General features: G+C 39.3%; 1 pseudogene; it reads left to right on the top strand.

Moving 5' to 3' along the window:
* LOC122651210 overlaps positions 1–12,259 on the top strand; it is a 57,653-nt pseudogene that overhangs the window by 26,630 nt on the left and 18,764 nt on the right.

Consider the following 12,259-nt stretch of genomic DNA (forward strand, 5'->3'; position numbering starts at 1 on the left):
GCCAAATTTCTGAGGAAGGAAGCCCAATCCCTCCACATTTTTAGACTGTTGAAGTCTGCAAATTGTGAAAATATTTACATCAACATGTCTCAGTAATGTAAGACCAGTTTACAATAGCCAACTAAACACTAGTCTCACAATAGGATCACTATATGTCAACAGTAACAGATTACAGCAAAGCACCAATAACAGAGATAACTCACCCTAACAGTAAATGTAAATAGTTAACAGAGTATGTACTCTATTAATTCCCCAACACAAAACAAATTGGTATATATAATCACTGGTTACAAACTCTGACCAGACCACTGCGGCTGACAGTATAGGGCGAACTTCTACCAGAAACTAATCAGTCACCAAAATAGAAACTAGATTTTTCAGATGTGGATGAGAAACTGCTCGAAGGCAGGACATGATTAGTGTTATGGACATGGCTCCTTACGTTGCTGCGGCTATGTTTCTGGCACATGAACCTGTCTACATCACTCACTTGTGCATCAGCTCCAGAATTTGAGCCTTGTCTGCAAACACTCTAACACACCTTTCATTCCTAAAACAATTCATCACATTCAAAACCTCTTTGAGAGTTCCTTCAATGTTGACTATTTCTGATGTCTACAGTTGCTGCACATCAGTTTCTGGAAGCTGTATAGACTCATTGAAGCGCTGCACTATCTTCCCCGAATACCATGGGCAAATTGCCCTAGGTGAATAAATGAATTACATGTTACTCCAAATAATCACCCATTAGGTGTATATTCTGTAGATCTCATTCCTACCAATCAAGTGATCCACCGTCTATATCTTTTCCGGTGAACAAAGTAATTGTGGTGGCAGTACTATAGCCAATAAGAGGCAACTTAAACTGCCTGGTATCCTAAAAACCATCTCCTTCAACTTAGATGATAGGGTTGTCATGGGCTTCAATTCCCAATTATTAGGATTTTAATGCATTTTTGGATCCCACACACTACCTCCTTCCTCCACACATACTTCCATGTCTCCTTGTAATGGGAAATTTAGAATAACCAATGGTAATACAACTAAACAACTAGTCCCTGTCCCAACTAATTGGGTGAGAATAACTCAGTATATCCTGATTTATGAGGGGCTTCCCCTCGCACCATGTATGATGCCAAAAGGTCCAAATCTTACATTGGCCCCCAATAAATAACCAGCTCAATATATCAAATGCTATTCTTCAGACATGCTCCTCTCCATTCCACAAGAAATCTTGCTCTCTCTTTTTTTTTTTTTGCTTACTGCTGGAATCTATATGATAAAGTGGTCCCACGTTCCTGTTTAAGGGTGAAGCTGAACTTTTTTTTCAAGCTCTCTGAATTACCCTTGGCATTAGTAGCATAGGGACAAAAATATGTAGAGGGAAAACAACTCCAGGAGTTAATGAGATGACTTCTCGTCCCCCCCTTCCCCTCCAAAAAAAAATAAAAATAAAAATAAAAATTAAAGCCTTCTTTCAGCTCTTACAGTCATCTATTTTACCATCTCTCCCTCAATGTCATTATCAAATTGGAAAATGCACCTATCCAAAGTATGAACACTAAACTTGATTAAGAATGCCTTACCAAAAGGCCATAAAAGTAATCAAGGTTCAATATGACCATTACAGCAGCTAAAACCATTGACCAGTGGGGAGATGGCAACAGAAAGAATCACTTGAGGAGAGAGGGAGAGAGATGCTCTTACCTTTCCACCACCTGTTCTCAGATGGCTTTGTGCTTGTGCTTCTGCCTTCCTGTCCCAAATATTTCTTGGGGTGGATGTTCACCTTATGATTCAGGTTAGCGGCATTTTCTCTTGTTGTTACAGCATCTCCCAATGGGAATCACCTAACTTTTAAATAAGTTAATGTGTAACTTGAAGTGCTTTATATTTGCTAAATAAAAAGTCATTTGCAATTTTTTTCACATTTAGAAACTGAGAAGCCTTTAAAGAATTGGCCCATTTTCCTACCACTGTATTCACCATCATGCTTAGTGCTTTCATTGTAAAATAAGTAGAACTATTGTTATAAAGAATAATCTTATTTAGTTTTTGTGCTCCCCTTGAGTTCCTGAAAGATCCTGCTTCGATGACATTCTCTATAAGGAGTAACGTATTTCCATCAAATGTGGTATTTATTCCAAAAAACTCCAACTTTGTGGGTAGGATTTATGAATAGTAATAGGGTAAAAGTGTCCTAGACAGTTCAGTTTGGAAGCCTCACCAAAATGGCCCTAGAAATCTGCCACGTGGCCACTGGCCAGATTAGAAGGGTTCAAATATTGTGGGGAGGTAGACCCCCTGGGGACCCATCTCACATGTCATGTTTCAACCCAATTGGAGCTTGCCAAGTGTCAAAATAGAGCTTTGAAAAATCTAGTACTATGCAAGAGTTAATATTAGTGATTGGAGTACGGTAGACGTGCATGTACAAACACGGAATTATTCAGGAGGGAGTTTGATTACGTTATATCCTGAAATTTTACACGTGGCTTATCATACAAGTGCTTTCTATCTTAGGTCGGGAATTGCCACACTATTTTTCCAGGTGGCACAAAATGGGGGAACATTTAGGAAGGCCCTTCCAAAATGTTGCTGATGTAGAGGGACTTTTGCTTTTGATTTTTACAGAGTAAATTGCTTATAAAATAATTTTATATGGTGATCTTCTTTATTGTCCTCGTGGTAATTTTCTAGGCCTGGAAAGAATGAAGTAGTATTATTCGATGGCAATATACTTACTGGAATTTAATATGTTTCAGGGGTGTCGGCACTAATCCTACCCTTTCTCTGGTGTTGTCTAAGATGCCATTTGGCATCTCTGATTATCATCCTGCCAATCTTTTATTGAAAATAACGTCCCCCTCCAAAGGTGTAGTTAGGAACTTTCCCTCCCTATAGCTGATATATAATTTTTGGGTGATTGTTCTTTGCCTGGGAGCGCAGGCTGCACCCAGACACATGGGGCAGTCATTTCGGCCATTTAGGGGGGCAGGGCGATCATTTCGCCCAGCCCCATGTTTCTGGGCACATCCTGCTCCCCCAGCACAGAGAACATTTGGCCATAAATTTTTGTCGATTGAGCTAATAGTGTTGAATGCTTCTGTAATGGCAGTTTAGTTTTAGATTGAAGGATTAACATATTCCTTAAATTTCTCAACGTGGATTACATTTTTGAAGTGACAGAGAGAGAATTCCCGAGGTGAAATTTATTTTTACCCAAAATCCTTGAGGGTTGAATTTTTACCCAAGGTTTATCTTTTAGAGTTCCTAGCTTATGAGGGTGGAGAACTGGTTTTCATGGAGGTCAATTTCGCTGCCAAACTTTGCAATTGGTATTACTTGTACCCTTTAGCAAAGGGGTCCACTCTTCATATGAATCATTTATTTTGTTGCTGTTGGTGAATTAGTGGTTTCATTTTTATTTATCTTGTTATGTCGATCCTCTTTGCTTTTTTTGTTGACTTGGTTTATAAAAAAATGTTCAATTTAACAAGGCTATCCTTGGTTCAATTCTTATTCTTGAATTTTTTTCAATTGATGCAACCATGGTTCTAAGTATCAGTATCGTATTGTCCGTATCGAGCGATACGTACCGGTTTTGCTAGTCACCGATACCGATACCGATACCGTGCCGATAACGTATTGGTAGCACGGTACGGACAATGGGTAAAATGGTCCGAAAACTCATTTTTTAAGGAAATTCAGAGGTAATTTTGTCCGATACAGCCGATCCAGGCTGATACCATATCGGTATCGTATCGGTTTTGCGTGTTGCCGATACCCGTTCCAATACCATGCACTAAAACCATGGATGCAACCACACAATTTCAATTTCTTGACCTAAAACCTATTTGTTGACTTATTTTAATAAACCGATCTGAAATTGAAATAGAAATCAAACCATAGAGAGCCTTTGTGATGTGTGGTACTGAGGTCTGTTTCATGCATGCAGAGAACTTGCAATAATCATGTTCTTATTTTTCCTTTGGGTTCTGTTTATCTAACTATTGAAGTGGTTTACAGGAAGGGGTTGCTAAAGAGTTTGGCATTCCAGTGCAGTGCCAGCGCTTTTGGCTGTGGGCCAAGCGTCAAAACAATACCTATCGTCCAAGCAGGCTATTGACTTGTCAGGAAGAGCAACAATCTGTAAGTACTTCCATTGTCACATCGTATTTGTTTTATTAGTTTTCAGCACCTATATTCAGAAGTTATCATGAATCTAGCGCTACATGTATTGCTTTATTTCTTACCCTTTTTTTCCCTCCTAAAATAAGTTATCATGAATCCAGCTGTAGATGCATTGCTTTACTTCTTGGTGCTCTCTATTAAAGAACAAAAAGGCGGGTGACCTACTCCTCCACTTTACGTTTAAAGTGATATTACACAGTAATTGTCATCCTGATTTTTGTTGATGGGGGCCATGGGCCCCTTTTTGTGTGTGTGTGTGTGTCCATCAGCTGGTGGTGAAATTGGTTGGAGAGAATAATGACTTGTGTCCTTTGGGATGACAGCCATATTCTATTTATAATAAAGGAGAAAAGAACAAAATTACAAGTATACCTTTAGGGCAGAGTATACTTACAAGTATACCTAAAACACCCAAATTACAACACTCCCCCTCTATTTGGTGCATATATATCACACATGCCCAACTTGCACAAAATAGAAGGAAAAACCTTACTGCTAAGCCCTTTAGTGAAGACATCAGCTAATTGATCACCAGATTGAACAAATGCGGATACATACATCTCCTTGATCGAGCTACTCCTTGATGAAATGACGGTCTATCTCCACATGCTGTGTCCTGTCATGCTGAACTGGATTGTGGGCAATACTAATAGTAGATTTGCTATCACAATATAGCGTCATGGGGGAATTGGAACTGTTAGCATTATTAGGAGTTATTTTTTCTTTAGTTCAAGCTGGATCTTCTTTCGTTGCTTATTTGTATAATCCAGCTTGAGGGAGAGTGTTGGAATATGTAATCCAGAATACCGTGGGGGTATTCTGGTTTTTTTGGGGTAGTTTTATTCTTCTTATGTTATTAAGTGTAAGTGGGCTATGTGGGTTTTAGTCCCACATCGCCTAGTTTAGTCTCTTTGTAATTTCCCCTCTATTATAAATAGAGGGGCTAACCTATCAATGAATACAACACATTATTTTCTCTCATTCTCTCCAATCGACCTCTCCTTCTTCTCTCTCTCTCTCTCGGCTTCTCTTTCTCTGGTTTTCTTCTTCTCCTCCTTGTAAGGGGGCAGCACTAATGAGGTAAAATCCCTGACCAATGATTTAGTTGCTGCCCTCCTCCATTCTATCTACTTTTTTATAGTAAAATACTGCTGGAATCATCTTTGCGATTTGGGGTTTTCCAGAATTTTTTGGAGATCAACTTCCTATTACTATTGAAGGCTGACCTTCCACCATTGGAGCTCCCTTTGTACCCTTCTCCAGCCCCTTTCTACCCTATTCCATTATCCTCATTCCCTATTTCCTTTTTCTCCAAGCTTTAATTAATTCCAGCCACCATACCCTAATCGATCTCAACTTGTCAGGGTTTTTCAAAACCATGACTCCAATCGATTTTGGTGTTTCCTTTTTCAGATGCAGCTGATCTTTTGGGGGTGATTCCCTATTACTACAAGCCCTACTCGACCTAAGTTTGGACCCTTTCTGATGGCTGGATTTGTTTCTACAGCAAAAATTCCTTAACCTGCTAATTTGGTTACCTGCCAAAAACCCTGACTTTCAGGTTTCAGTTTTTGCTAATTTTTGGAGGGCTGATTACTCCCACTTCAAGGACCAATCGACCTCAATATTGCACCTATCCAAGTTTTTTGAAGACCCCTACCCCAATCGATCTCTTCTTTTCAGGGTTTTCCAAAACCCTGATAAAAATCGATTTGGGCTAGGGATGTTTGCTGCTGTTCGAGTGCTTCGGAGGTGGTTCTAACATTAAAAGAGAACTCTCCTTCATCAGTTCAAGGCTTGAAGAAGGTCCTTTATGCTGGTGTAGTGCTGTAATGCTGCCCTGCTTTACTTCTGCGAGTTTTTGGAGTTTCTCCCCTTTGAAGATTAGGTCTCACTCTTACTGGAGATTGATTGTTCACCTTGGAGGTTCCATTCTAGCAGCCTTGGTCAGCATCTAGTACATGTCTACATCAGCAATTACATCCCCTTTTCCCTAAATCGATCTCAATTTCAGGGTTTTCTAAAACCCTGACAACAATCGATTTTAGGGTTAGGGTTTTCCTATCACGCTCATATTTTGAGGAGAATCTTATACATATCAGAGGTTCAGCATCATTCATCAGTTATTTTTGGAAAAAATTCAGGTTCATTCTTATGGCTCGATTTTTCCAATTATCAACCTATTTTCCTTGTTCTTATGTGGCTGGCTGCTTCAACTACCTATTGGATCTACTAAGTAATTATCTTATATTTGCTGGTTCTATTGAGCTTTACTACCTACCTTGCTGGTTCTATTGATTGGCTTCTGTAAGCATGACTGGTTGACATGTTACTGCTACCTTTATGTGGACTACTGCTGCCATATTATTGAAACTGAGTATCCTACTATTGGAGATCAAATTTCTTTCATTATTGAAGACTCGAATCTACTACCTTGGAGATCAGCTTAGTTGGGATTACAACAGTGTGTTCCAAGGTTGTTGGTTGCAACTACGAACCTATTCAGTTATGTGAAGTTTTTTTGGTTCATATCCGGCTTACTTTGAGAGCTTGATCCTAGCCTTATTCACTAATTCAGATCTGATCCAAGTTTTTTGTTTAAGCTTCTTACATCCATTGCTGTCTAGATATCTTCATCAATTCTATTTAGCTTGTGGGAGTTTATAGTTTGGAATTTTGCACACTGGTTCTTCCTTGTGTGAAGATCGATCAAGTTTTTGAAGAATGGTGCCTTCTCCTTCTAAAAATCAGACCTGTTTTTTTATAATTCAGATCTGATCATTGGAGATTGGTGTTTTGAAATTAGTTTGATCGATTGAAAAAGGTTGAAGATTATTGTGTTGCATTGTTTTTGTCCATGGTTCATTATCCCATTACTCTTTTCACTTCACCACCTCCCAAAACATACCTTTGGCATATACCCATAACCCCTTTGGAAGTTAATGGTATTTTCTAATTTGCCATTTCTTCTTTTTCCATTAGCCTTAGCACCTCTTGGAAAATTCTGGAATATTATGTTTTTGCCCTATTTCTTACATCATCTCTGTTATGTCCACGTGTACTACATGTGAGGGGGGGGATTATGTACAGTACACCTGCAGACATTGTAGAAGCAGAACTTGCAGGAACACTTGGTGCAAAACATAGAAGATCAGAGTTTTCACCATTGCCAATGGGTATCTACTTTGTTATTGGGTTGAGCTTGCCGTAAGGGGGAGATTGAAGTATTAAAGTATTGAAGATGTTTGGTTATTGCCTGCCTATATGAGGTTCTACTGTTGGGTTGATTTTTTCCGCTGTTTGATCTTTTCGACTGCTTGATTCATCTGCTTGCTGCCCTAGTTGCTTATCTTCAAGATTATCAGTCAAAGATTCATCACTGGACAGTTGTTAAAGATTGGTGAAAGTTTGCTACTCAAGTCTGCCCAGGTTTTGAAGACCTATTTTTTTCAAGTTCTTGAAGGTTTATTTGGGAGTTGCATTCATCTGTCAAGCTGGATTCTGCTACAACTTAGTTTTTTCCCTTTTTTTGTTCAAGGGGCAGGTTTTGAAGACCTATTTTTTTTCAAGTTCTTGAAGGTTTATTTGGGAGCTGCATTCATCTATCAAGTTGGATTCTGCTACAACTTAGTTTTTTCCCTTTTTTGTTCAAGTTGGGCATTAGTACCTTGTATGCACCAACTTGAGGGGGAGTGTAAGCATTATTAGGAGTTATTTTTTCTTTAGTTCAAGCTGAATCTTCTTTCGTTGCTTATTTGTATAATCCAGCTTAAGGGAGAGTATTGGAATATGTAATCCAGAATACCGTGGGGGTATTCTGGTCTTTTTGGGGTAGTTTTATTCTTCTTATGTTATTAAGTGTAAGTGGGCTATGTGGGTTTTAGTCCCACATCGCTTAGTTTAGTCTCTTTGTAATTTCCCCTGGGGCTAACCTATCAATGAATACAACACATTATTTTCTCTTTTTCTCTCTTTCTAATCCACGATTCTGCCAACAGGAACTAATACCAAGGTCCAGAAGAAGATCCTTAAGCCACGACAACTCACATATTCCATGTGCCATAGCACGGAACTCGGCCTCTGCACTAGACCGATTAACCACAACTTGCTTCTCACTACACCAAGTCACAAGGTTACCCCCTACAAAGGAACAACAGCCAGATGTGGACCTTAGATCATTTGGAGAACCTGCCCAATCAGCATCTGTGAAGGCTTCTATTCGCATGTGATTATGAGGAGAAAAAAAGACCCTTTTTTTGGAGCAGACTTCAAGTACCGTAGAATACGATACACAAAATTCAAGTGAGTTGAATATGGATCATGCATATATCGACTCACCAAACTTACAACATGAGTGATGTCTGGTCAAGTGTGAGACTAATGAGAGAGATATATCAATCTCCCAACTAGCCGTTGGTATCCTTCTTTGTCAACTGGCTCACCATCCTTACTCTTCAGATGTGTTTGATTCAAGAGGATTATAAACAGGTCGACAACCATAGTTGTCACGGCGTCTAGGCGACCCAAGGCGTTGAAAAGGGTCCAAAATCAAGCCGACACCAATTAGACGACTAAGACATTCAAGGCGCCCGCCTAGGCGATCAAGTCGACCAAGCTGCCTAGGCGTCGCCTAGGTGACTCCTTGACAACTATGACGACAACCAAGCATTCCAGTCTCAGATAAGAGGTCCAAGGTATATTTCCTTTAGGAGAGAAAGATACCAATAGAAGATCGAGCAACTTCAATGACAAGGAAGTACTGTAGTTGCCCCAAGTCTTTAATCCCAAACTTCTGCGCCAAATAGGCTTTCAACTTGGTAATTTCAGCTGAGTCGCTTCCAGTGATGAACCGTAATGTGATCACCAGGTCACTTAATGAATAAGGTATGATCAACATTACTTTTAGTGTACCCGGCTGTGATTATAGTCTTATGAAAACGACCGAACCATGCTCTAGATGACTGCTTCAGCCCATATAATGCACACTTCACTTTACAAACTTTCCCTTGGGTTTAATTACTTGTGAATCCCTGGGGAACTTCCATATATACCTCTTCTTCAAGTTCACCATGAAGAAAGGCATTTTTAACATCAAGTTGCTGTAGCTCCCAGCCGGAGTTAACAATACAAGAAAGGATGATTTGAATGGTGTTCAGCTTTGCAACCGGTGCAAACGTCTCATGTTAGTCAATCCCATAAGTTTGGGTGAACCCCTTTGCAAATATCGATCAACTGTTCCGTCAATTCTCTGTTTCACTGTATACACCTATTGCAGACCCGGATTGGCATAACCCTTTATCGGGTTGCTTGTGGGCCCACCCAAGCAAAGAAGCATTCAAATCCAAAATTTATGGCAAAATAGTAAATAACTCAATGTCTAAAAGAAGATGGCAGAATTGTAAATAAACAGGAGTTTATAAGATGGCAGTAACGTAATTTAATGAAACTCAACTAACAATAGAAAGGGAACCAAATGTGGGTGAGTGGATTTGTAATTAGAAGGGTAATCTGGGAATCAAAGGTAAAATATGGGTAGAGGATGAATTAACCTAAAGTCTAGGGGTATAATTGGAAACTAAAGAGAAAATTGGTTTAAAGAAAAGCACGAGAAAGAAGGGGAGTTGGAGAAGTCGTCTCCTACCTCCCGACTCTGAAATAAGGTGGAAAACCTGCAGGTCTTTCAAGGATAGAACTCCTTTGGTTAGAAACTTTATCAATCTGAAATTTTAGGCAAAGCTTCGTAACTCACTGACCTTGAAGATCATCCAAGCGCAGACTCAGATTTCAGGCAATATGCTGATATAGTAGGGCTGAAACAAGTTGGGCAGAAATCTGAGAACCAGATTTGATTTTCTTGTTAGAACTTCCAACATAGAGCAAAGATCGACTCGAGGCTGTGAGGAGTGAATCGTTTCTATCACAGGGATGTTTCTTTACAACTTCAAACCGTTCTGAAGAGAAACAGTAGAGATCGATGTCAACACCTGGGTTACAAAACACTTTAGACAGAATAGGGTATCTGTAATGAAGGTAAGTAATAGGAAATAAAAGGGAAGAAGAAGATGATAATAAGAGAAGACCAGGGGAGGGGGAGAGAAAGAGAGGGATATGGTCACATGACCTTGTTATTCCAACCTGGTAACAAACAAATCAAAATTCAATTCATCAAATCTGATTATTGTTTGATACACTGATATTTAAAGAAATACAATTAAAGACTCCTAATTAAACTCTAAAACTGAAATTAACCTTAACTCTAATGGACTCATAACACGGCGGACTATCCACAGGGGGACACAGGTGGATAAATAATTTAACACCTGCCCGCTCCCAGGGGGACTCGATACCGTGACCCCTGCCTGCTCTGATACCATGTTAACAAAACAAGAATTGAGAGAGAATGGCTAAAATAATCGATGTGATTATTCAGCCTTCATATTTATAACTTGTAGGAAATAACAAAATTACAGAAATAGCCCCATATAGCCTACAATATAAGCTATAGAGAAATAACAACAGAAAAATACCAAAAATACCCTTATAGAATCGGGTAACACAGCTCAACATATAATAAAGGAGAAAAGAACAAAATTACAAGCATACCCTTATGGCAGAATATACTTACAAGTATACCCAAATTACAACAGCTGGGATGCATTCTGTAGGTGTTGAATGAGTTATATTCATTGCTTTGGTTAGGGCTCCTTCACTTGATGAGGAATGCAAATTCCAGAAAAAGGGTTTTGAGTATAGATTAAGCATTGATGAGAAAGCTATTATTGTTTTTCTCCACTTATCCTACTCCAACTTTTGAGCTAGGGTTGTAATTATTTTAATCCCTAGTTTCATTTGGTGAAGGGAGCCATTCCCCTCGGCAGACTACTATTTACTTAGTCAAAAGTTTTGCCTTCTGAAGTATGCAATATGAAAATCCACAATCAATATGCCCTCTGTGATATCATTATGGAGAAAGTCGCTTACTTGGTTGTTGTTTTGGGAACCGTATCTCGTTGCTGCGCTTCTTCTATTTTGCAACGCATTGTTCTTAGACAATGCAAAGCTTTCTTGGATGTTTTTCCTTTCTCTCAATGTTGTGGTGATGTAGGAGCACTTCCTTGGTGATGCAGCACCAAGTACCCACACCCGAAGGAAGAAGAAGCAGCCCTGAAATTAGGGCTTAGTTTGGGACAATTAGGTCTTTTTATTTTAAGTTTTAAGTTGTTTTATTAGGTCCCCACCCCTCTATGATTTAGTGAGGGAGTGTTTTGCTTAGGCTAGGATTTTGGCCATTGGCCTTTTATTATAAATATTAAATTTCGTGGGAGGAGTTGTGTTTTAGGTTAGAGATGTAAGTAAGAGGAGGAGGAGAAGTTAAAGGAGAAAGAGATGAGGAAGAGAGGAAGAAGAGAATGGAGAGAGATATTTCGGTTGTGAATCTCTTGTGTGTGAGAGAGATCTCTCCACACCTATATTACTTCATTAATAGAAAAAGAGAATATTACATACACCTCCCTAGGGATGTAAAATATAAAAAGGTAAAACATAGAAAATACAAAATGGGGCAACTAGACAAAAGGCTAGTTCCCAAACTACCCTTATCACATCACTTCTAACAACTCTAACACTCTCCCTCAAGTTGGAGAATAAATGTCATGCATTCCTGGCTTGCGTAGAAGAGTACCAAACTGAATAGAGGTAAGAGCCTTGGTGAAGATATCCGCCAGTTGATCACCAGTCTTCACAAAAGGAGTACAAATACAACCAAAGTCTATCTTTTCCTTGATAAAGTGTCGATCCACTTCAATATGCTTGGTCCTGTCATGTTGCACTGGATTGTGAGCAATACTGATGGCTGCCTTGTTATCACAGTAGAGTCTCATAGGGCCTTTAGTGTCAAATCCCAATTCCTGAACAAGTCTTTTCAATCGTATGAGTTCACACACTCCATGAGCTATAGCTCTGAATTCTGCTTCTGCACTGGATCTGGCTACAATATACTGTTTTTTGCTTCTCCATGTAACCAAATTACCTCCCACAAATGTACAATAGCCGGAGGTAGATCTCT

Source organism: Telopea speciosissima, chromosome 1 (assembly GCF_018873765.1).
Source record: "Telopea speciosissima isolate NSW1024214 ecotype Mountain lineage chromosome 1, Tspe_v1, whole genome shotgun sequence".
Taxonomy (NCBI): domain Eukaryota; kingdom Viridiplantae; phylum Streptophyta; class Magnoliopsida; order Proteales; family Proteaceae; genus Telopea; species Telopea speciosissima.